The sequence below is a fragment of the Oryctolagus cuniculus genome, chromosome 13 (genome assembly GCF_051225735.1).
Source record: "Oryctolagus cuniculus isolate XC-2025 breed Fujian yellow rabbit chromosome 13, ASM5122573v1, whole genome shotgun sequence".
Taxonomy (NCBI): domain Eukaryota; kingdom Metazoa; phylum Chordata; class Mammalia; order Lagomorpha; family Leporidae; genus Oryctolagus; species Oryctolagus cuniculus.
The window spans coordinates 102,922,245-102,947,424 of NC_142879.1; the positions used below are offsets into that span (position 1 = coordinate 102,922,245).

The 25,180-nt window shown below is 52.1% G+C and overlaps 1 long non-coding RNA gene across 1 annotated transcript; it reads right to left on the bottom strand.

Annotated features, from left to right (window-relative positions):
• Positions 1–22,366: 22,366 nt before the first annotated feature.
• Positions 22,367–24,369, bottom strand: LOC138845041 (uncharacterized). The gene is made up of 4 exons (XR_016219241.1): positions 24,118–24,369; positions 23,722–23,875; positions 22,813–22,998; positions 22,367–22,483 (listed from the first exon to the last, which is right to left on the bottom strand). It is a non-coding gene; the product is annotated as an uncharacterized LOC138845041 (long non-coding RNA).
• Between the last annotated feature and the right edge of the window lie 811 nt (positions 24,370–25,180).

Here is a 25,180-nt window from a genome sequence, read left to right on the forward strand (position 1 = left end):
TGCTCAGCCCAGTTTTCTTCTTTAAAGATTATTTATTTATTTACGTGGAAGGCAGAGCTACACACACACACACACACACACACACACACACTCACACTGCTGACTCACTCCCTAAGTGATTGCAACAGCCAGATCTGGGCCAGGCGGAAGCCAGGAGCCAGGAACTCCATCCGGGTCTCCCACGTGGGTACAGGGGCCCAGGTAATCGGTTCATTTTCCACTGCCTTCCCAGGAGCATCAGCAGGGAGCTGCCGTGGAAGTGGAGCAGCTGGGACTTGAACCGGTGCTCTGATATGGGATGATGGCGTCCCAGCATTGGCTTAACCTGCCATTGGCTTAACGCTCGCCACTCCGTTGGGTTCTCCATCATGGCTGGGTGATGAGAAATTCCCTGCACTTGTAGCACTCATAAAAATGCTCCCAATTACAATAAAGATTTTAACAGGGAACTTTGAAGGGAGCTCAGATTCAGTGCTTTCTGGAACACCCAGGTCAGACAGCTTTCCCATGTGCTCCCAGGGCAGGCATTCGGCCTGGTGGCTAAGTCATCGCTTGGGACATTCGCATCCTACATTGGAGTGTTTGAGTTCAAGTCCCCAGCTCCACCCAGACCCCCACTTCCTGCACCCCAGAGGCAGCAGTCAGGGCTCAAGAACTTGAGTTCCTGCCACCCACGTGGGAGATACGGATGGAGTGGGGGGGTCCTGTCTTCAGCTTTGTCCAGCTCCAGGTTTTATGGGAATTTGGGGCGTGAACCAGCAGGTAGCAGCTCGCTCGCGCTCTCTCTCCCTCCCTCCCTTCCACTATCTCTCTCTCTCTGCATTTCAAATAAATAAATAAATAAATAAATAAGTAAATAAATTTTAAGAATGTGTTCTCTGCCTTGGGGAAAAAGAATTGATCATTTTTTTTCTTTTCCCATTAAAGTCCTTTCTCTAAGAAAAGGGAGAACCTCCACGTCAACTGCTTCCTGCATCCATCCAGCTCCTGTGTGACCCTTCACTCCACAGGGGGTCCCATCCATCCCCCCCCAACTCAGGCTGCTGAGACTTGTGGACTCTTACCAAGGCAGCCCCAAGGGTCCAGGGCCCGAGCCTGGGGTCCATGCACACGCAGGAACACGCATCACTCCTTGTAGATCTATGTACCTTTGAGGAGCTTAATTTTCGTCCACATTGTCTTTATGACCTTTTTAAAAAGATTTATTTATTTGAGAGGCAGAGTTACCAACAGAGAGAGGTCTTCCATCCGTTGGTTCACTCCCCAAATGGCCGCAATGGTTAGAGCTGGGCTGATCCGAAGCCAGGAGCCTGGAGTTTCGTCCAGGTCTCCCACGAGGGTGCAGGGGCCCAAAGACTTGAGCCATCTTCTACTGCTTTCCCAGGCCATAGCAAAGAGCTGGATCCAAAGTGGAGCAGCCGGGACTCGAACCGGAGCCCATATGAGATGTCAGTGCTGCAGGTGGAGGCTTAGCCCTCTAGGTCACACTGCCGGCCCCTTTATGACATTTTTGCTAAGAGTGTTGCCCTCTCCTGATTTTCCGCTGAAATTGTGTGACTTGCAGGGGACTGGGGTCTTCCTCCTGTGCCCAGCCCACTGGACAACACTCTGCAGCTCTCGGTTGCAGTCTGACCACAACTGGTCTCTCTCTCCCCACTATTCACCACCTTGGTTTTCTTTAGACCGGCACACCCTGGGCCTTTCTCTGATCCAGCGCTGCCAAGGACTTCAAATGTGCAGGCTCTTTAAGACTCAACTCCAGAGAAGCAGGCCCTTGGTGCCCAGCCTGGCTTCTAACCCGGGTGCGCCCAAGGCCACAGGCAGGGCTCTAACCACAGCTGCCAGGGACTCAGGACCTCCGCCTCCAGGCATAGCCGAAGGAGGAAAACCGAGAAAGTGATGCAGCTCAAGGGAGGGCTGCTCTGCCCAAACCCACGCGGAGCTCCCGCTCCATCCAGCCCTGGAGGTCCAGTGGTTCCCCCACCCCCTCTGCCCCATCCCCACCCAGCTCCTCTCCAGGAAAGTCCCAGGGCATTGAGGGAAGCAGGCGAAACCCATTTCCCCACGGAGTCCTTTGCATTGTCTCTTTTGTCCTGCTCTTCCACGCCCATCTGAGTTCTGCTCTGCCGAACCCTGGATGTCGGTTTCCGGCGGTTGCTGCCTGTCCTGATGCCCCGATCCAACGTCCTCAAAGCCCTCCCAGGCTTGCAAACCCCAGCAGGCTCAGCTCATGCCTCTCCTCTGCCGTCACAGAGTTTATTGAACGGGTACAATATCCCTTTATAAGAGACGATCTCATTTAATCCTTACAGCAAAACACCCGGGTAGGGAATACCAATTCCTCATCTTACAGACCAAGAACTTAAGTGCCGAGAGGTTGTGTACCACGTTCAAGGTCTTCCAGCCAGCAGGCAGCTGTGGCAAGAGTCAAACCCAGGGAGTCAAACTCCAGAATCCCCACCCCTGGGTCAGACGTGTGGTAGTGTGATTAGGACGCCACGTGGGATGTCCCGTAGCAGAGGGCCTGGGTTTGAGTCTTGGCTCCAATTCCAGCCCTCTGCTGCTGCACACCCTACAAGACATGAGTCCTTGGCTCCCATGCCGGGGACCCAGAGGGAGCTCTAGGCTGCTGGCTTCAGTCTGGCCTGGCCCTAGCTGTTCTGAGCATTTGAGGAGTGAACCAGTGAATGGGAAATCAATCAATCAATCTCTCTCTCTCTCTCTCTCTCTCCTTTTCAAATAACAAAATAAATATGTTTCCACTCTGAACCAGCCCGCTTCACAGTCTCCCCAAAGACCTTCAAGTAAGCTTCAAAAAGTTAATTGGAACATGCGCATTGTCTTTTAGTTCCATTCCTACCTGAACTTTCTGAAGTCAGGTCAATAAGTCAATCGAATCCATGGCTCTGGGAACCCAGGGGACATAGACAAAGCCCGCTCAATCATCCAGCGAGTGTGTATGGAGCGCTTAGTGTGGACCAAGCGAGGGGCCGGGCTCCAGGGAGACGGTGGAGGGAAGAGCTGGGCACTACCCCATTCCCTTGGAGTTTAACGCACACAGAAAGGACTCCCAGCCGCCTCCGAGCTCTCCTGTGCAGTGCTTCAGACTAGAAACCATAGCAATGCTGAGAGCCAAGGAGGCGCGGGAGGCGAAACGGTGACTTGGCAGGTGGTCTGCCGGGCTCCAGGTGCCAGAGGGAGGCAAATTAACAAATGAAATCGTCAAGAAGTCATGGAAATACTGGCTGGGAGCCCAGGGAGACAGCAGAGAGTTGTGGGAGTGGCGGACCTGGGCATGACATAAATAATGTTGACACACGGAGATAGGGGGGTCAGCCAAGATGAACAGGGAGAGAATGAAGTGTAGACAAGAGCCAAGCCTTGGAGAACACCCCAGAGTGGCCGGATACCTCGGGAGAGCTGCATTCGCCACCACAGGGGTGCAAAAAGCCAAGGACCTTGGGGGTTTGGAGGGGAGGAGAGGGACGGGGAGGGCCAGGGGGAGAGGACCCTGGAGCAGGTGTCTCAGGTGGCTGCTGGCCCCCGAGAGCGTGTGACGGTGGATGGCAGATGAGAGACAAGAGGAAATGAGCGATGAGGAAGGTTTGCTAGATCTGCGTGCACCCCACGCTGGAGGGCTGGCATGGAGAGAGAGACGCAATGACCAGTTAATGGCGCAAGATGCTGACCCAACTCCAGTCGCACTGATTCCGTGAGCTGGCCCAACTGTGTTCAGCTGTGACAGTCCTTGGATTCAAAATAGAACCGTTTCAAGCCAAGGCAACTCAAGTGGGAGCCCCAGAGCCGAACCCAGCCCAGCCCCGGGAGAGCTGAACCAAGAGGGATGGGGCTCTCCGCTCGCTATTTCCTGCTTGGGATCATGGCTTAAGTTTGCTCCAGCAGATTCTTTCTTTTTTATTTTTCCAACAACTGGAATTGTTAAAAATAAAAGAAACAATCCATGCCCTGCCCCTGATGCACTTCTCCTTGGGGAAACATTTACATTCTTATGACCCCAAATGCTAAGCCAATGAAAGCAGAGGCCTAACCATTATTCATGGTTATCAGAAAAGGAAAGAAAAAAAAAAAGCAGAGGGGAGTTAAAGGCTCAAAGAATTTTAATGTTTTCAGGGGCAGAAAAATGACTTTTTGGTCTTGCTGCTTTTATCTGTTCTGCCACCATAATTTAGGCAGACAGACACCAGGCCTGGTGTTAGGGCTGTGTTCAGAAGGCCACGGAGCTGGCGACTTGGGGGCTTGCGGGCAAGAGCGTTCAGGGCGTCATGGTGGGCTCACTGGTGGACGAGGGGCTATCACAGGGGAGCGGGTCCTGTGCAAAGACGCTGCTGGATTCTGTACCAGAATGCATTTCTCTGGGGATCGTGAGCATACAGTCTTTCTGGAAGATTCTGTGACACAATGCGCTCGTCTGCGAGTTGTGAAGATACGGTCTTTCTAGAAGATTCTATACCAGAAAGCCGTCATCTGGGAGTCGTGAAGATCCAGACTTTCTAGAACACACTTCTCATGCGGACTCCAGGCCAATTCCAGCTCACCAACTAAAGCAGTGAGCGGCTCAGAAACAGCACAGTAGAGCAAGCAGCAGGTCATGACCACTCCGGGGAGAGGCTGAGATCAGCTTGGCTTGAAACAGAGGAAGTGGAGAGGAGATGATGGTCTGATAAGAAGCAGACAAGAAGGAATGGTCTAAGCGCCCTGGCCAGGGTGTCTGTCTGAGACAAGGAGAGAATTTCTGGGCACTTGGCTTGGAAAACGTGAAGGGTGTTGCCCAAGGTCATTGAGATGACCTGGGTTCGAATCTCACGTCAACCTTTGTGAACCGGGACAAGTTGCCGAACCTCTCTGTGCTACTGAGTCCTCGAACATAGTGTCTATAGGGACTTAGTGAGCTAATGCATGTTGGGTATAAAGAAGCAGGCACGAGAAACCCTCGGAGAATAGCCATCATCATCCCCATCACCCTCACCTTCAAATCATTAACCCAAGTGACGCTCCTGTCAATGCGCGAAGGCCAGTGGGAAGGTGGTGGCACGTACTTTCTCTGAAGCCGGGAGTCCCCGTGTGGACGGAATGTGACCTCTGACTATTCAGCCCCCTCCCGCCTTTCTGGGTGGAGCCCTGCAAGCCGAGATATTGTGAATGGGGAGGTGAGCTGGGGCCAGTCTGGTCCCAGGGACATCACCAGACCAGACGGGACATCCTCAGAGAGCAGGAAGTAGTCTCAGGCCCTGTCCACACAGAGAACCACCGCCCTGGAGGCCTCCTCACATGCCTGGCTCATTCTCTGTCTGTCTCTCTCTCTCTCTCTAACTCTGCCTTTCAAACAAATAAATACATCTGCAAAAAAGAGGAAAAAAAAAAGGATTGAAAAATGAAGGGTAAACTGGACCAGGAAGAAAACAAGGGTAGGAAAAGAAGATGCAACAGGAAGACTTCTCTCCACCTGCCAGGTCTCCCCTTGGTTGTGGGACACTAACTTGGGGTGTGTTCTTCCTGTTTTGACAGGTGGCTCACTCTTGTTTGTTTCTTGGTCATCCTGGAGTGCTTGGATTCCAGTCCTGGCTGCAGCTCCCCATTCCAGCTCCCAGCTAATGTGCGGTCTGGGAGGCAGTGGTGATGCCGCAGGTAAGTGGGTCCCTGCCACCCACTCGGGAGGACTGGACTGAGTTCCTGCCTCCCGGATTTGACCTAGCCCAGCCCTGGCCAGCAAGCATTTGGAGTGAACCTGCAAACGGGAGATCTATCATTCTGTCTGTGTGCTTCTCTCTGTGTGTCTTTTTGACTCTCTAATTTATTAATTAAGTCAGGACTGTACAACAATAACAGCTGTTTAAATAGTAGTGGGAGTTGTGTTCCTGGCACTATTCTATACACCTTATGTGTATTAACTCACTTAATTCTTAGGATAATATTGGAGGCACATGCTATCACAATCTTCAACTTACAGATGAAAAAAAAAAACCAGGATGCAGAATTTATTTAATTTTCTCAAGGTCACACAATTTGGGTTCAAAGTACATGCATGTAACCATTAACTCAATATGGATGCATTGATAAATGGATGATTGGAGAGTATATGGATGGTGGCTGGCTGGCTGGATGTGTTACTGATGAATGAATAATGGATGGTGTATAGGAAGATGGATGGATTGATGGATGATGGATAGTGGGTGGGTGGATAGATGGTGGACAGATGGATGGATGCTGGATGGATAGCTGGATACTAGTAGTGGGTAGGTGGTTGGTAGATGGATGGGTGGTGGATGGATGGATGGATGGGTAGTATGTGGTTGGTAGGTAGATAGTGGATGGATGGATGGATGGATGGATGGGTGGATGGATGGATGGATGGAAGGGTGGGTGGATGGATGGATGAGTGGATGGGTGGATGGGTGGATGGAAGGGTGGGTGGATGGATGGATGGATGGATGAGTGGGTGGGTGGATGGATGGGTAGTAATGGATGATGGAAGGTTGGGTGGGTGTGTGTCAGGAGCCAGATGAAGCCGTTGGGCCCAGCAGTTGCCTAGATAGCAAAGGAGGCCCTAACATTTACAATGCGTGCTCTCGCATGAATTGTGGTTCTTGACATTCCTCAACATGAAGCAGGGGGGTGTCCATTAGCAAACCGGCAGACTCTGTGCAAACAGATTCTGAGCCTCTTAAATCCCTGTAGGCTGGAAGCGGGGATGCTGTGTTTCTCCAAAATGAATTAATCTGGGAAGAGTTCCTTGAGAATCTTGGACACAAACTGCCCTCTCCCAGCCAAGACTCACACATACCATACATAAAAGTGAAAAGAGAATTTCCAGTGACTTGCAACGGCCTAGACTTCTGTATCCAGTCAACAAGGGCTTATCTTAAACTTCCAAAGAATTAGATGAGCTCCCCTTAAATTTTACTTTAATTAAAAGGTCAGTTTGAAGTTAGCCAGATGTGTGACTCTGACACAGCTATGGCCAAATCTTAGCAACAGGCGTGTTTTCCATCTCTGTGATATGAATCTTTTGACTAACAAATGTTTTCTTTCATACAGCACTTTATGTGCCTTACTCTTAGAAGAGACCTGGAAGTTGCAGAGAGATGGAGGCAAGAGAACCCACGGCTAGGAGAATCGAGTGCCAATGAGTCTTACTCCGCCCTCCCATGGGCCACAAACCCCAAGGAGCCAATAGCTTGCAAAACTGACCCTTGGGTGGCCAGGCCGTGGCTACAGCACTTATACTACTGCTTGGGATGCCTGCGCCCCAGATCTGAAGTGCCTAGGTTTGAGTTCTGGCTCTACCTTCCAGTCCTTGCTGATGTATAGACCCTGGCAGGCAGCAGGGAACAGCTCAAGTCCTTGGATGCTGGCCACCCATGTGGGAGACGAGACCTAGATGGAGTTCCTGGCTCCTGGCTTCAGCTTGGCCCAACTCTGGTGTTGCAAGTATTTGGGGAGTGAACCAGTGGGTGGGAGATCTCTCGGTTTAATCTGCCTTTCAAATAAATTAAGTAGAGAAATACATTTTTTTTTAAATAGACACAAAAAGAGAGAGAGACACAGAGAGAGAGAGAGAGACAGAGAGAGAGAGAGGTATTCTTTCTCTGGTTCACTTCCCAGATGGCCACAACAGCCAGGGCTGAGCCAGGCTGAAGCCAGGAGCCAGGAGCTCAGCTGGGTCTCCCACATGGGTGACAATGGCCCTAGCGCTTGGGTGCCTTCTGCTGCTGTCCCAGGTGCAACAGCGGGAAACTGGATTGGAAGTGGAGCCGCTGAGACTCAAACTTGTGCTCCAATATGGGATGCCAGCATTTTAAGTGGCTGCACCGCAATGCTGGCCCCAAAATTCTTTTTTAAAATGAGGGGCTGGTGTTGTGATATAGTAGGCAAAGCTGCCACCTGTGATGCCTGCATCCCCTATGGGTGCCGGTTCATGTCCTGGCTGCCCCACTTCTGATCCAGCTCCCTGCTAATGGCCTGGGAAAAGCAGTGGAGGATGGCCCAAGTGCTTGGGCCCCTGCACCCACATGGGAGACCTGGAAGAAGCACCTGGCTCCTGGCTTCAGCCTGGTTCAGCCCTGGCCACTGGGGCCAGATCGGGGGTGAAGAAGTGGATGGAAGGTATTCTCTCTCTCTCTCTCTCTCTCTCTCTCTCTCTCTCTCTCTTTCTGTATCTCCCTTTCTGTATGCAATGCTGACTTTCAAATAAATAAATCTTTCTTAAAAATTAAAAGAGAATATGCTTGCATTAAAATGTTGATTCTCAGTGTAAATTTCAAAGATGTGTGGATTTTGCCCTTTTTTTTCTTCTGATTTTGCTTAGGAGATGATTAACCTTTTTTTCCTCTTTAATTGTTCAATTGATCAGTCTCATTAATGTTGCTGATACTGTTCACTGGGTCTGGAATTCAAGTGCCTGTGAGAATGTAATTCCGATGCCTCCCTTTCGCTTCGTTCATGTTCTGGAAACCTTCTCGGGCCTGCCTCGTGGTGCAGCAGGCTAAGCAGCACGTGGCAAGTTCACATCCCATATTTGGGTGCCTGGTTCCAGTCCCAGCTACTCTGCACTTCCAATATAGTTTTCTGCTAATGCACTGGGAGATAGCCGGTAATGGCTCATGTATTTGGGTTCCTGCCACCCACATGGGAGATCCAGATGGAGTTCCCAGCTCCTGGCTTCCACCTGGCACAGCCCTGGCTATTGCAACTGTTTGGGGAATGAACCAGCAGATGGAAAATCTCTCTCTCTCTCTCTCTCTCTTTCTCTGTTACTCTGCCTTGCAAATAAATACATGAATCTTAAAACAAACAGAATCCTGCAAATTGAACAGGCCTGGACAGAGACTGCTATATTTTTTCAAAACCACGGGACCCTGGTGAAGATGCTGAGGTTTTTCCAGCCTCCCCTCTCTACCTATGAAATCGGTATGAGCCCTCCTACCTCACCACTGAGGCCTTATCAAGAATACACCATCATCAAAACCAAGAGCCAGGCTGGTGCTATGGCACAGCAGGTTAAAGCCCTGGCCTGAAGCACTGGCATCCCATATGGGTGCCGGTTCTAGTCTCGGCTGCTCCTCTTCTGATCCAGCTCTCTGCTATGGCCTGGGATAGCAGTAGAGGATGGCCCAGGCCCTTGGGCCCCTGCACCCACATGGGAGACCCGGAAGAAGCTCCTGGCTCCAGATCAGCACAGCTCTAGCCGTTGCGGCCACTTGGGGAGTGAACCAGTGGATGGAAGACCTCTCTCTGTCTCTACCTCTCTCTCTAACTCTGTCTTTCAAATACATAAAATAAATCTTAAAAAAAAGAGAGAACCACATGTCGCCATGAACCCAGTTGAGTGCAGCATCAGAATTCGTCAGTAGAAAACAGACAACATACTAAAGTCACGTTTGCATCATGGGGTTCATGCAGCTGACTCCGAGCCTCTGAAGCTGTCGCTAACCAGACTACACACACCGAACAAACCCCTCTGAAAACATCACTGAGGCAAACAGGGGCTCCTGGCTTCGGATCAGCCCAGCTCCGGCCATTGAAGCCATCTGGGGAGTGAACCAGCGGATGCAAGATCTTTTTCTCTGTCTCTCCCTCTCACTGTCTGTAATTCTACTTCTCAAATAAATAAATAAAATCTTCTTCTTTTTTAAAGTCTTTGTCTACGTGCTAATGGTCAAGAGGGAGGCCCGGCCCCTGCCCGCTGCCTCTGACCGCTTGCAGCCACCCGCGTTAACCACAGCTCCTCTCACTGAGGCGTGAGTGGATCCGGCCCCTGGATCACCAGTCTCTCTTGCTCCAGCCAAGGTTGAAGCAGCTTCAGGAATCACAGCCCACGAGGGAAGCCTGGGCATGCACAGAAAAAAAGCCTTGGCCGGGCAAGGTTTCCGATTGTAAAGACACGGGCGTTCCCCGGATGGGGAATCTAGGGGCGTTATTTTCACAACATCAGAGATAGGCGCTCCCAAGAGCATCTAAAGAACACAGCAGGACCTGGGCCACTGCAGGAGCTCAATAAATCTTTGCTGAAAAAATGAATCCGTGCATTTTCAAAGCAAGAGGGCAGGCTGGGCTTGACCCTCAAAAGCAAACACCCAGGTCATTCCAGGCCCATGTGGGAAATGGCGATGGATGCGCTGAGGGTGTCTCGCCCTTGGGGTGTGGCCAGGAGCAGAGGATAAAAGAGGAAAAAAGAGCTAGCGCCTGAGCAGGGCATCCGGCACAGACACTGGGCTCCGTCACCTGGATCGGCCTTGTAACCGTTAGGGTAAATGTGGCGGGGGAGGGGAGACAGGGATACTGCAGACTACCCCAGGCTTCTTTCTCCTTCCCTGTCGGCACGTTACACCTTGCATCATGCTGATTCCAGGGAGAGAAAAGGTTGGCTAAGGGCTGCCTTTGCTTGTACCAGAGGCCTGGATTCTGGAGGGAACCTGTGTTCACCGCCTGGGAAATTCAAGAGCCCGCTGTGAGACTGTGGATGTCACAAATACAGGTGCAAAGGAATTCAGGGCTTTGGAGAGGCGAGGGCGGACTGGAAGATTCCACTCAGTGGTCCCTCGGCATCCCAGGGAGTCTGCTTCCAGGACCCCCATACCGGTACCCAAAGTGGTGGAGGCTCAAGTCCACTGCGTAGAAGGGCATGGTATTTGCACAGAACCCACACGCACGTCTTCACTGTACACTTGAACTCATCTCCAGATTACTTAGACTACCTACCGTATCCTTCAGGCCATGTAAACAGTGGTGATACCACATTGTTCTCTGTGTAGGCTCAGTACAGAAACAATTTACTTTCAACTGTTTTCAGGCCACGGCTGGTTGAAACCACCCAGACAAAACCCACAGTGCTAAGGCTGACTGTGCAGCGAACCCCTCTTAGAAAACAAATCCATAGCTGGCGCCGCGGCTCAATAGGCTAATCCTCCACCTAGCGGCGCCGGCACACCAGGTTCTAGTCCCGGTCGGGGCTCCGGATTCTGTCCCGGTTGCCCCTCTTCCAGGCCAGCTCTCTGCTGTGGTCAGGGAGTGCAGTGGAGGATGGCCCAAGTGCTTGGGCCCTGCACCCCATGGGAGACCAGGAGAAGCACCTGGCTCCTGCCATCGGATCAGCGCGGTGTGCCGGCCGCAGCACGCTGGCCATGGCGGCCATTGGAGGGTGAACCAACGGCAAAGGAAGACCTTTCTCTCTGTCTCTCTCTCACTGTCCACTCTGCCTGTCAAAAAAAAAAAAAAAAAAAAAAAAAAGAAAGAAAGAAAGAAAGAAAGAAAGAAAGAAAGAAAAGAAAAAAGAAAACAAATCGGTGACTGAAGAACCAATCGATGGCTTAAGTTTTGAAGTCTGAGGGGACTTCAAATAGTCCATGGAAAAAATGAAATTCCAAAGTTGCCTTTGGTGCAAAAAACAAAATCCATGCATGGGAGGGTCTTCAGAAAGCTCACAGGGAGCCCGGTGCTGTGGCTCAGTGGGTTAAGCTGCAGTCTGCATTGCCAGCATCCCATGTGGGTGCTGGTTTGAGTCCCAGAGGCTCCGCTTACCATCCAGCTCCCTGTTAATAAGCCTGGGAAGGCAGCAGAAGATGTCTCAAGTGCTTGAGCCCCTGCCTCCATGTGGGAGACCCGGATGGAGTTCCAGGTTCCTGGCTTTGGTCTGCTCAGCCCCAGCCATTGTGGCCACTTGGAAAGTGAACCAGTGCATGAAAGATACCTCTCTGTGTCTCTGTCTCTCCCTCTCTCTCTAGCTCTGCCTTTCAAATAAATAAATAAATCTTTATAAGGCATATTATGAAAAACTTTGCCTGGAAAGAAACTCCTTTAGCATCCCACTTTCCCCAAGCTCTCTGAGATGTGCTCATGTCACCAGCAGAGGAGAGAATTTCTGAAAAGCAAAGTCTGTGTTGGTTTTTCGCGTTGCTCCACCTGCTAGTCACTCCTGGTGGGGCCACCCCCCAGGGGACCTCGGAGGAGGAGGGGAGGTGAGGACCACTCCAAGAGTGGGGTGCCATCTTTCCTTTGCCCTGGCAGCTCTTGGGTGGGCTACCCTCAGTGTCTACCGTATGGCTCCCAGGTGCGCTCTGCCAGGCAGGAGCCCTGCAGGCAGACGGACGCCAGACTTCATGCAGCACCAAATGTTGTTTGACCACGTTATAAAAAGAAACACCGAGGCTCAAGGACATTCCAGCCCTTCCCGGTAGCCACAAGTGATCCGGTGGCTGAGTGGTGTCAGGGGCCCACCCAAAACGGTAAGCTGAAAAGCCTTCCTTCTTAAGTAGCTCCTCGTGGCTATCTTAGCTGAAGTAATGACTGACACACATAGCTAACATGAGTGGAGCTTGGGCCCAATTCCCATAATGAAGGTTCATCCCGGTTTCTTTTTTTTTTTTTTTTTAATATTTTTGGGGTGAGTATTGAACTGTTAACTTTATTTATATCTGAAAGGCAGAGAGACAGAGAGAGAGCTCCCATCTGGGAGCCAGCATTGTGGTGTAGCGGGTAAAGCTGCCACCTGCAACGCTGACATCCATAGGGATGCTAGTTCGTGTCCCAGGTGCTCCACTTCCAATCCAGCTCCCTAAGAATGGCCTGAAAGAACAGTAGAAGATGGCCCAAGTGTTTGGGCCCCTGCCACCCCCATGGGAGGCTGGAAGAAGCTCCTGGCTCCTGGCTTCAGCCTGACCCAGCCCTAGCTGTTGCAGCCATCTGGGAAGTGAACTAGTAGATGGAAGATTCTCTCTCTCTCTTCCTCTCTCTATAACTCTTTCAAAAATAAATAGATGATTCTTTGAGAGAGAGAGAGAGAGAGAGAGAGAGCTCAAGCCATTGACTTACTCCCCAGAATGAACCCAGGAGTCAAACAACTCCATCTGGGGCTCCCACATGGGTGTCAGAGACCCAAGGACTTGAGCCATCACCTGCTGTCTCCCAGGGTGTCCATTAGCAGGAAGCCGGAATCAGCAGAGCACTGCAGTATGGGATGTGGGTGTCCCAAGCGGTGTGGTAACCACTATGCTAGACGCCCACGCCTCTTACAATTGCCCATGAATCTTCTGCCTCTTCCTCCCAAGACATCTGGCTCCGCTCCTCCCAGGCGTGGGCTGTGATGCTGGGCGTTGTTAACACAGGGCCTTGTGTTTTCTCCATGGGTTCAGCGACTGGCTGTCGTCAGACAGACTCGTGTCACAGAGCACTCTGACTGCTACGACTAACAACCAATTATTAATTAAGTAAAGATGACGGAACACTGAAAGGGGTCGCCTTGGTTAAGCTCGTATCTGGGGGTCTGTCTGATGGTCACGGTCACCACCACCAATTTGGAGACGTTGCAGCCAAATCCTGCTGCTGACAAAAATATTAACCATAAATGATGAAAAATACTCAGCTGGAGGACCAGAAGAACATCTGGAAGTCGTTACAAGGGGAGAATGTTCCCGCTACATCCCCATTGCCAAAGTTCGAACGAACCACCCAGAAACTGCGGCCCTCGTGCTAACTCAATGTTTGTGTTTCATTAAAAATGATGTTGAGGATTTACGTCCCGGGCTCCACGGCCCAGTTCCCATGCTCACAGCTTTTAATGTCTCTGGGCACGGCCTGGGGTGCCGGGGGCACTCCTGGCCTCTCGTGGCGGGGGGGGGGCGCCTGTTGAGGAACTGTTCAGGTTCCTTCTTCTATTGAGAGGCACATCAGAAATTTGCAGGCCCTGCAAGCATTCGGCACCACCTGTAAGCCACCGCTTGGAACGCCAGCAGTCCATACTGGAGTGTGGGGTTTGAATCTCAACTCTGCCCCCAAGGGCAGCTCCCGCTAAGCTTCGGCCTCAGAGGGGGCAGGTGGCAGCTCAAGGACCTGGGAGACCCGGGTTGAGAGCTGGGCTCCTGCCTTTGTCCCTGGCCCAGCCCTGGCCCAGCAGGCATTTGAGGAGTGAACCAGCAGATGGGATGTCTCCCCCACGCCCCTGTCTGTCTCTTTGCCTTTCAAGAAAAATAAACAAATAATTAAATAAAAAGTCTGTAGGCCACACCTTCCTGAGAGAAATGAAGAGAAGACAACTAGGAACTAAGACCCAACGCCAGGGGCCGGAGCTGTGGCTCAGCGGGTAAAGCTGCCGCCTGCAGTGCCGGCATCCCGTATGGCTGCCGGTTCGAGTCCCAGCTGCTCCTCTTCCGATCCAGCTCTCTGCTATGGCCTGGGAAGGAAGTAGAAAATGGCCCAAGTGTTCGGGCCCTTGCACCTGCGTGGGAGACCTGGAAGAAGCTCCTGGCTCCTGGCTTCGGATCAACACAGCTCCGGCTGTTGTGGTATTTGGCGAGTGAACCAGCGGGTGGAACACCTCTCTCTCTCTTTCTTTGCCCCTCTGTAACTCTGCCTTTCAAATACATAAATAAATCTAAAAAATAATAAAAAATAAAAAAAACCTCAGCCAACACTGATGATTTTAAAATTGAAAAAAAAAAAAGAAATAGGCTTGGCAGATTCCGGCTTGGCAGATGGGAAGTCATTGATCTCCTTTGTTGCCGCATCTCCCTCCAAGGACGGCAGGGAGAGGGCCTTTGGTATAGTGAGCGCTCTTTTATTTCTTTATTTGTATTTGGAAGGCCTGGGGAGAGACAGAGAGAAACTGAGACATCTCTCAATGCTGGTTCACCCCCCAGTGACTGCAGCAGCCATGGCTGGGCTGGGCTGATGCCAGGAGCCAGGAGCTCCATCCCATGGGTAGCACCGTCACCTGCTGCCTCTCAGGGTGTGCACGAGCTGGAAGCCAGAATTAGAAATGGAACTAGGGCTCGAACCCAGGCACCCCAAAACAGGGTGCGGGCATCCTGAGCATGTCTGCATCGTTACACCAAACATACGCCCCAGTTCTCTGATTTCAAAGACCCGAGCGACTCACTCAGGCCTTCCCGGGTTCCACCCACAAAGTCCCTCACGAGGGTGGCAGTCACGGGTCCCTCGGATGAGGACGTGCGAAACTCGGAGGCTCCTTCATTGCTCTCTCCCTGCCATGACTTCTAGCCTTGAACTTCCCCTTAGGACGTGGGACAGAAGTCTTCAGTACATCAAGGCTTAAGCATGGAACAATTCCACAGATATCCCAAGTCTAGAACGCATCTCCCGGCTGAAGGCTTTGCCATTTCCAAGGAGATTATTTCCACTCGGCTGGCAAACAGGAAGTGCACCTGGCTCCGTGCCATGTTTCTAGGAGATGCTAAGTTGTTCTTTGGACGTGGCACAGGTTTGCTGAGTGCGTAAGCCATGATTTCCCATTATGTGTGATGGGGGGTGGGGGTGGGGGGCTGTGGTTCGTGTAAGCTGTTTCTTCGTACATCTCCCACGCAGAATTCACTCCTAGTGTGGTTTGCGAGCCCCGTGGGGCATCGTGTGGCCTTGGCTGGAGCAGGGCTCATGAATAGTTGGCTCTACTTCTCGGCCCGCAGCTCCCACGCGGGTGTGGCAAGAGCCAGGGCTCTGCTTTCCAACGCCTTCCTTGGCAAAGGGCGCTCCTTCCACCCTGGGAACTGCGGATTCACGCGAGCCCGGCCCGAGTCACAGGCATTGGTCAGTGTCCAGAAGCGGCTCCATCAGCCATGCTCACCCTTTAGGGAGGCGGCTCCTGTTGGCAAGAATGTGGTTCTCTGGGCCCTGAGGGTTCTTCATCAAGCCTATGGCTCTGTCAGGGGCCTCGCTCAGTGGTTCTGCTGTGTGCCGCTCCTCTGTCCTTATGCACACAGGAAGACTTAGGGCAAAGCCAGGCGCCCCTGGGCACCCGTCTACACCCCGGGCCCCAAGTGCATCAGCTCACTGAACTTGGCCAAGTCCAACATGACGGGCTCTGTTTACCACCTCACTTCTTCCTGGCCTGGAAGTGGGACACAAGGTGGCTGGCCCAGCCTCTCAAACCTGCTGAGCCATGGGGCTGGGCTACGTTCCATGGCTGGGGTGAGTGAGCTCTGGACTTGGGTGCAGTGTGTAGGAGGAAGCCAAGAAAGCTCAGTCACAGGATAGAGAACTTCTCGGTGCCACATATTTAAACCTCACAGTCAATGAAAATATTGCATAATGGTTGAAATGCCTACCTGGTAGATGAATGAATACAGTCCTGGAGTGCACTGGCATGACTCTGCTTCATGCACCTGGCCCTAATCCCAGCGCGTTGGTTCCTATCTCTGCCCTGCCTGGGACTGGAACCCAAGACTTGCTAAAGCCAAAGGTCGGGCTCTCCTCCTTCTCCACGAGATGCAAGGGCCTCCGTGTCCCGGCAGGGCGGCTGGGATGCACTTCGGCCACTTCTCAGCAAGGATGACTAACTGAGCTGGTGCCCTGACTTGGTCACATCCCAGCTGCAGTGAGAGGGACATCTGTGATGGTGAAGACAAGGCCCCTGCCCTTGTCACCAACCAAGGACAATCTTTCTGTGTGTGTGTGTGTGTGTGTTTATGTGTTAGATTTATTTATTTATTTAAAAGGAAGAACTACAGGGCGAGAGAGAGAGAGAGAGAGAGAGAGAGAGAGATTGATCCCCCATGCATTGGTTCACTCATCAAATGGCTGCAACAGCCACAGCAGGGCCAGGCAGAAGCCAGGAGCCAGGAGCTTCTTCCTGGTCTCCCACGTGAATGCAGGGGCCCAAGCACTTGGGCCATCCTCTACTGCTTTCCCAGGTGCATTGGCAGGGAGCTGAACTGGAAGCGGAGCAGCCAGCTCCTATGAGATGCCAGTGTTACCACTGGTGGCCTAACCCACTGCACCACAAAGCCGGCCCCAAGCCAAGGACAATCTTGAAGGAAACCCTGGTGTGGGGACAGGAGCCTTTCTCTAAGCGAATCCATTCGGATCCATCTCTGAGCAGATTTAACCAAGTGAGGACATCAGGACTTGGTGCAGACGGACCAGGGACTCCCTAGCAAGTGAATTGTTCCCAAGCGATGTAGCGACCACCCCCACCCCAGCCTCGCCTCTGCAGGTGGCTCTGTGAGCTCGGGACCTCCGCTTCTCCTAAAATAGAAATTCCTGTGCGTGAGTCACTTGGAAAGCCGGCCCTCTCTTGTACTCCTTGTCTCCTACAAGAGAAGCAGCTGTGGAGCCGCCGTCCAGTGATCCTGGCAGGTCCCTCGTGTGCAGCCCGGCAGCCCTGGCATGGGCCTGTCCAGGACAGGCTGTGGACGGGACACAAGAACCACATAGGAAATTGTCGCTCTTCCCGAATCTTCTCTCCATCCCAGTGGGATCTGAACTTTCTTGTTTATTGATTTTTACAGCCACTCCTGTATGCCTCAACGCCTAGAACGTCAGGCTGTAACTCCAGAATGCAGGCTTTTGAATATGTTCTTTATTTAAATGCCACAAAGAGTGGCTGGCGCTCTGCCATAGTGGGCTAAGCACCCACCTGCAGTGCTGGCACCCCTTTTGGGTGCTGGTTTGAGTCCCAGCTGCTCCTCTTCCCATCCAGCTCTCTGCTAATGGCCTGGGAAAGCATAGAAGATGGCTCAAGTGCCATCCAGGTGGGAGACCTGGATGAAGGTCCCAGCTCCTGGCTTTGGCCTGGCCCTGCGCTGGCGTTGGCATCTGGGGAGTGAACCAGTGCATGGAAGAACACACTCTCTCTGTCTCTCCTTCTCTCTCTGTAACTCTTCAAATAAGTAAATAAATCTTAGTTTAAAAAAACAGATACATTTCTTTTGGTGCAAAAAAATTGAAACCCAGCATAATTTTTTTATGAAATACCTTAATATTTTGAAGACCCCACATATGCATGGATTTAAACATTTTTTGGCTTCATAATAAACTCATCTTTCAATTCCATTTTTTCAAACTTTTTGAAGCATCCCCTTAGTCTTAATTTACTCACTCAACTACTATTGTCTCCAAAAGCCGGGCTTGGTGCTGGCTCCTGGATCCGTCTTACGGCAGCTGTTCCTGTCTTCTGAGAGGTCAATTAAGACACTCCCGAGACTCTTCTGACCTTGGCTGTTGACTCCAGCCAAGGGATAGTTGAGTAGTTTGGAGAAAGAGAGAGAGAGAGAGAGAGAGAGAAAGACTACCTTAGTCTACCCTGAACAGTTGTTACAGTAAAAATAATGCAAGAAAGTTTATGCGCAGAGGCACATTTCCTAGCATTTTAAGTTAGCATTCTCAACCAATTTTATTTTGGTTCAATTTAAGCAATAGTAATTTATTTCTAATTAAAGAAGAATAATGCACAGTCTTTGGAAAGCACAGATGAACTGAAAAAGAAAACCAGTCATAAGGGCAGGCACGGGGCACAGCAGGTGCCCACGTCACATACCGCAGCTCCGGTCTGTGCTGTAGCTGCTCCTCTTCCAATCCAGCTTCCTGCTACTATGCCCGGGAAGCAGCAGATGATGGCTCAAGCACGTGAGTTCCTGTCACCTATGCGTCAGAGCAGGATGGAGCTCCTGGCTCCTGGCTTTGGCCTGGCCCGGTCCTGGCTGTTGCAGCTATTTGAGGAGTGAACCAGCAGATGGAAGATGTGTGTGTGTGTGTGTGTGTGTCCTCGTCTCTCTGTTGGTCTGTCTTAGAGATAAATGAGTACATTTTTAAAAAGAGCCATCAGTCAATCATCTAAGCTAACAACCGCTAACATAATATGTTCAAAAGCAAACTTTAACCCGCTGCACAGTTTTGATAATAGGGCAACAAATTGTGCCCCTCTCCCACCACTACTCTGGTCAGTACTTTCAAAATGCAGCCTGAGGGTGAGCACTGTGGCATAGCAGGCTGAGCCTCCGCCTGCAGCACCGGCATCCCATGTTGGCACTGGTTCGAGTCCTGGCTGCTCCACTTCCGATCCAGCTCTCTGCTAATGGCCTGTAAAAGCAACTGAAGACGGCCCGAGTGCTTGGTCCCCTGTACCCACTTGGGGGACCCAAAAGAAACTTCTGGCTCCTGAATGGCTCAGGCCTGGCCATTTAGGGAGGGAACCAACGGATGGAAGAACTCTCTCTCTCTGTCTCTCTTTCCCTGTCTCTCCCTCTCTCTGTCTGTAATTATACCTTTTAAATAAATAAATAAATAAAATATTTTTTTAAAATGCAGGTTGCAGTTGGAAAGATAAAAGCTGAGCTGTGGGATATGGCTTTGCAGGTGCGGCCTGCCACGGGTGGGGAGAATCCCTCTGTGGACACACACACATCTAAGGGGACAGAGCCCCAGTGTGAGAGAGGGACCGTGAGCATGGCTTTGGGGTTATGCAGACCTAGGACTGAATTCAAGTTCCGTCATTTCTTAAGCAAATTCTGAACTCATCAGTGCCCCGGTGTTTTCTTCCATGGGGCTGGCACGGTGGGGCAGCTGTTAAGTCACCAACTACAAAATCAGCAGCCCATATGGGCGCCGGTTCAAGTCCCAGCTGCTCCACTTCTGACCCAGCTGGGAAAGCAGCGGAGGATGGACCCAAGTGCCAGGATAACCTATGCACGCCTGCAAGGAGAACTGCTTTTCTGGAGTGTTCTGGAATGGCCCGGTAGTGCGTTGTACCTGGCTGTCTGTACAATGGACTCACTCTGTGCTTTATTTTCAGCATGGCAAAAAAAAATTATGCATTTATGTTTGTTACTATCTGAAAGGCAGAGAAATGACAGAGAGAGGGGGAGAGAGGGAGAGAGGGAGAAAGGGAGAGAGAGAGAGAAATCTTCTATCCACAGGTTCATTCCCCAAATGCCTGCAGCAGCCAGGGCTGGGCCAGGCCGAAAGCCAGGAACCCAGAACTCTATCCAGGTCTCCCACATTGCAGGCATTTTTGAAGTGCCCTCACACACTATTTAAATTCCACTACAACTGGTGACAAATATTCTTATCCCCGTGAACAGATGAGGGAGGGGAGTCAAAGGAAGGCACGCGTGAGGCTCCGATGCTTCTCACGTGACGTATCTGAGGCTTGAGCCCCAGATGATCCCCGAGCCCCGTCCCCAACGTGCCAGAGTCCCACTGGGCGCTTCAGACAGGACCGGTGCTTCAAAGACGAACCCCTGAACATCAGGTCGGCTCAAGTGTTCGCATTTTCTCCTTTCCTGGTTTCCACATCCTGCTGTTTGTCTTTATTGTAATTTATTTGAAAGGCAGAGAGATGCGGGGAGGGAGGAAAGGAGGGGAGAGATTTTCCATCTGCTGATTCCTTTGCCACATGCCCACAACAGCATGGGTGGACCAGGCCAAAGACAGGAGCCCGGAACTCCATGCAGGTCTCCCATGAGAGGGGCAGGGACCCACGTACCAGAGGCCATCACTGGGGTCTTGCAGGGAGCACACTAGCTGGAATCAGACGTGGAGTCAGGCACTTGGATACGGGATGCAGGCTTCTCCAATGTAGTCTTAACTCTTGCATGCTTCTCCTCTTTTTTAAAAAAGAGATTTACTTATTTTGAAAGTCAGAGATAGAGAGAGAGACAGAGAGATCTTTCACCCACAGGTTCACTCTCCAGATGGATGCAATGGCCAGCGCTGAGCCAGACAGAAGCCAGGAGCCAGGGGCTTCCTCTGGGTCCTCCACCTGGGTGCAGGGGCCCAAGCACTTGGGCCATATTCCACTGCTTTCCCAGGCCATAGCAGAGAGCTGGATCAGAAGTGGAGCAGCTGGGACATGAACCCATGCCCATAAGGTTGCTGGCACTGCAGACCAGGGCTTTAACCTGCTGCACCACAGCGCCAGCCCCTAATTCTTAATACATGTCATGCCACCTTGAGTTTTCCACGAATGGGGAGAAACTACAAATAGCCCCTGACTTCTGCCCATAGAAAAGCAGTGATCAGGGGCCGGTGCTGTGGCACAGTGGGCTAAGCCTCGGCCTGCGGCACCAGCATCCTATATGGGCGCTGTTTTGTCGTGTCCCAGCTGCTCCTCTTCAAATCCAGCTCCCTGCTTATGTCCTGGGAAAGCAGTAGAGAATGTCCCAAGTCCTTGGGCCCCTGCACCCACATGAGAGACCAGGAAGAAGCTCCTGGCTTCAGATCGGCGCAGCTCCGGCCATTGTGGTCATCTGGGGGATGAACAAGAGGATGGAAGACTCTCTCTCTCTCTTTCTCTCTCTCTCTCTGCCTCTTCTCTCTCTGTGTAACTCTGACTTTCAAATAAATAAATAAATCTTAAAAAGAAAAGAAAGGCCCAGACAAGAATCTTTCTGTTTTGCCGCTGCTGTAAGAAGTGACCAGGTTCGGCAGCTTACAAATGGCAGAGGGAGCGCCCCGCAATTCTGTAGCTTTTAGGAGTCCAGACCTGGTCGACTGGGCTGACCCCCTTATGGCAGCTCCAGGGCGGCCTTGAGAGAGATGGGCCCCATTCCTTGGGTCGCGGCCCCTTGGTCTGGCATCTTCAGGTCCCCTTCTAGCTCTGCTCCCATCATCACAACTCCTTGCCTTACTCTGTCTCCGACTCCTGTGCTGGAAGCTTGGTCCTCACATGGCAGTGTTGGGAGGTGGTGGAGCCTTTAAGAGGTGGGGCCAAGGGAGGGTGGGCGGGGCATGGGGGTGCAGCCCTTAAAGTAGAGCTTAAAGTGAACCTGAAGAGCTCTCTGGTTTCTTTTCTTTTCTTCCCTTTTATTTTTTAATGTTTTTATTTGAGAGAGAGAGAGAGAGAGAGAGAGAGAGAGAGAGAGAGATCCCACTAACTGGCTCACTCTGCAAATGCCCACAGCAGCCCCTAGCTGGGGCCACAGCTAAGACCCTGGAGCTCCACCCAGGTCTCCCACGTGGGTGACAGGACCCCAGCGACTTGAGCCGTCGTCTGCTGCCCCTGTTGGCAAGAAGCTGGAGTCCAGAGCCGGAGCTGGCTAAGTTCCCCAGGCTCTCCAGTGACTTAACCACGGAGCAGAGCACCTGCCCCATCTCCGGCTTTTCTCATCACGCGATCCCACCGTGTGGGGCCAGGGGGCGCTCCACCAGCAATGTGAGCTGAAGAAACCTCTTTGTAATGCACCCAGCGCTGGAAGACACACCACACGGTTGTGCACACGCGGTGGACGAGAGGTTTGCTCAGTGTTCCTCTTTTATACACATTTGTCTACTGGTTTTCATTTTATTTGGAAGGCAGTGAGGGACAGAGAAGGGAGAGAGAGAAGGAACATCTCATCGACCCCCAGTTCACTCCCCAAACACCTGCAACGATCAAGCCTGAGCCAGGCCAAAGGTAGGAGCCAGGAACTCCATCCAGGTCCCCCACGTGGGTGGCAGGGACCCAAGTACCTGAACGCTCACTGCTGCCTCCCAGGGGGCGCATAAACAGGCAGCTGACTTGGAAGTCACAGAGCCTGGATTTGAACCAGGCTCTCTAATGTGGGATGCAGGCACCCCAAGCAAGGATTTATCTGAGGCCCACACCTCCTCCCCCCACCGCCTCCGTGTTCTTCAGTCTAACCTGATGGCTCTCCAACATTAGCCAGCGTCCACATCTCCCAGAAGACTTGTGGAGTCAGATTCATGGACCGAAACGCAGATCTGGAGTGGGGTCCAAGAACTTGCGTTCCTTGGCCAGCTGCTAGGTTTTTAAAGAATGTCCACAAATTCATAAACAATCCTCCTTCGAGAGGGTGGGACCTTATTTCTCTCCCCTTGAGTATGGGCTAGAATGTAGCGACTCATTTCCAACCAGACACTCGTGGGAGAGGGGGTGTGCAATTTCAGGATGAGAATCTCAGAGGCGCTGCAGACCCCACGCTCTCTCGTGCACTCTGGGAAGACCAGCTCCCCACCCCCACCCCCCACCCCCCACCTGCAGACCCCTGAAACAGCCTGGGGAGGACATTGCTAGCATGGTTGCAGCCTAATGAGACCCCAAACCGCCAGCACCCAGCTAAATCGTACCTGAATTCCTGACCGCTGGAACTGTGTGGTGTGGTGCATGCTTGCTGGTAGGTAAAGGTGCTATGGCTAGGGCCAGCATTGTGGTGCAGTGGGTGACTCGTGTGCCGGCATCCCACATGTTCCATGGCACCCCACCAGTTCCAGGCCCAGCTGCTCTGCTTCTGGTCCAGCTCCCAGCTGATGCATCTGGGGAAACCGTGGAAGATGGCCCAGGTCCCTGGGCTCCAGTCACTCAGGTGGGAGACCCGGATGGAGTTCTGGGCTCCTAGTTTTGGCCTGGCCAAGCAGCAAGTGTTGCAACTATTTGGTCAGTGAGCCAGCAGATGGAAGATCTTTGTCTTTGTTGCTCTGTCTTTCAAATAAATAAGATCTCTTCATTTGAAAGGCAGAGTTATATAGAAGGAAGGAAAGAGAGAGAGAGAGAGAGAGAGAGAGACTTCATCCTCTGGTTCACTCCCCAAGTAGCCACAACGGCCAAGGCTGAGCCAGACCAAAACCGGGAGTCAGGTGCCAGGCATTTCATCTGGGTCTCCCACATGGGTGCAGGGGCCCAGGCACTCGGGCCATCTCCCACTGCTTTCCCAGACCATCAGCAGGGAGTTGGATTGGAAGTGGAGCAGCCAGGACTCCAAGCAGCACCCACAGGGGATGCCAGCATTGTAGGTGGCGGCTTTACTCACCACACCACAGTGTCTGATCCAACAAATGAATCTTTAAAAAGAGATAAAGGTACGGAGGCTGGAACAACCTCCGTACAGGTTACAATAGACAACGTAATGCATCAGATAATACTCCTGTCTCTACCCACTGGTCTAGCCTCCACCCCTTAGAAGGCCTGGGAGTTTTCCGGGCCCATAAGCTGCCGTCGGCCAGGAACCCAAAGCAGGGCACGTGTTCTGAGGTTCCTACCACGCGTGTTCACTTTCTCCTTTCTGCTGACGTCAGCGGTTCCCACCGGTCGCTCTTTCCTGCGAGGGTTTCTACTGGGAAGATTAACAGCGATACAGCCGAGCAGAGCTGGACTCAGACGCCTGCTTCTGCCTTCTGGGTCATAAAAGATGATCTGCACGTGGACGAAGAACCAGACAGGTTTAGGGGAGAGAAGAGGAAATGATTAAAAGATGAGGCCATTCGTTCTCTCTCGCGCTCCCTCCGACTGAGCTGGAGCAAGCAAACAAAGTCTTGACGAGAGAGGGGCAGATAGCACAGGAGGCGTCCGGCTATTGAGGAAGGAGCCACCGAAGCTTCTGGCGGTGCTGGCGAGGCTGCTGGCTCGCCCAGCTGCAGAGGAGACGGAGAGTTTACCCGTTTGCGGTGTCAGTTAGAACGGGGCGCGCTCACTTCCTGTCTGGTTCTCCCCCGAAGACCAGCACAACCCTCAGCAAGGATGCTTTTCCCAGACTTTCATTCTTGGTTCCTTTCCCAATTGGCAGATGTGGGCCAAGAACGGCAGTTGAGCTGCAGGAGGGGCGGGATGGAGAAGACAGGCTCCCGAGCCAGAGCCCGAGACCGTGACAAAGGGACGCGTGTGGGCTGCTGGGGGTGCAGCCCTACGCCGTCTCCAGTTTGGGTTGAGCCAAGCAAAACTGGCCCGGCAGATCTGCCTCGGGGGTCCCCAGTCCAGACGGTGGGGGCTTGCTCTGGCTTCTCCATTTGTGTAGAAACTGAAAGTATGACCTACGATGCCATTTATAAGGAATCTTTGAGACAAAAAGAAGGAAAGTGTCTGCTTGGAGCCAATAGTGGCGAGATGGTGACCTCAAAGGGACGTGTGGGAATTGGGGCGTGACGCAAATGCTCTGTATGTCTATTGCCGTCCTGATTACACGGGTGTGCACATTTATCGAAAGCCATTGGGCCGAGCACTTAGAATGGGACTGTATGATTGCACACAATCCCATCTCAATACTGTGGATCTTAATATATGTCTATGACATATGGGGCCAGCGTTGTGGCACAGCAGGTTAATCTGCCTCCAGCAGTGACTGCATCCCATATGAGTGCTGGTTCCAGTCTTGAGTCTCAGCTGCTTTGCCTCTGATCCAGCTCTCTGCTCATGCACGTGGGAAAGCAGCAGATGGTGGCCCAAGTCCTTGGATCCCTGCCACCCATGTGGGAGACCTGGATGGCATTCCAGGCAGAATTACAGAGAGAGGGAGAGAGGGAGAGAGGGAGAGAGGGAGAGAGAGAGAATCTTCCATCTGTTGGTTCATGCTCTACAATGACCACAATAGCAGGAGCCTGAAACTCCATGCAGGTCTCCCCTGTGGGTGGCAGAGACCCAAGTACTTGGGCCATTTTCTGCTGCTTTCCCAGTGCATCAGCAGGGAGCTGGATCAGAAGTGGAGCAGCTGGGACACCAGCTCGC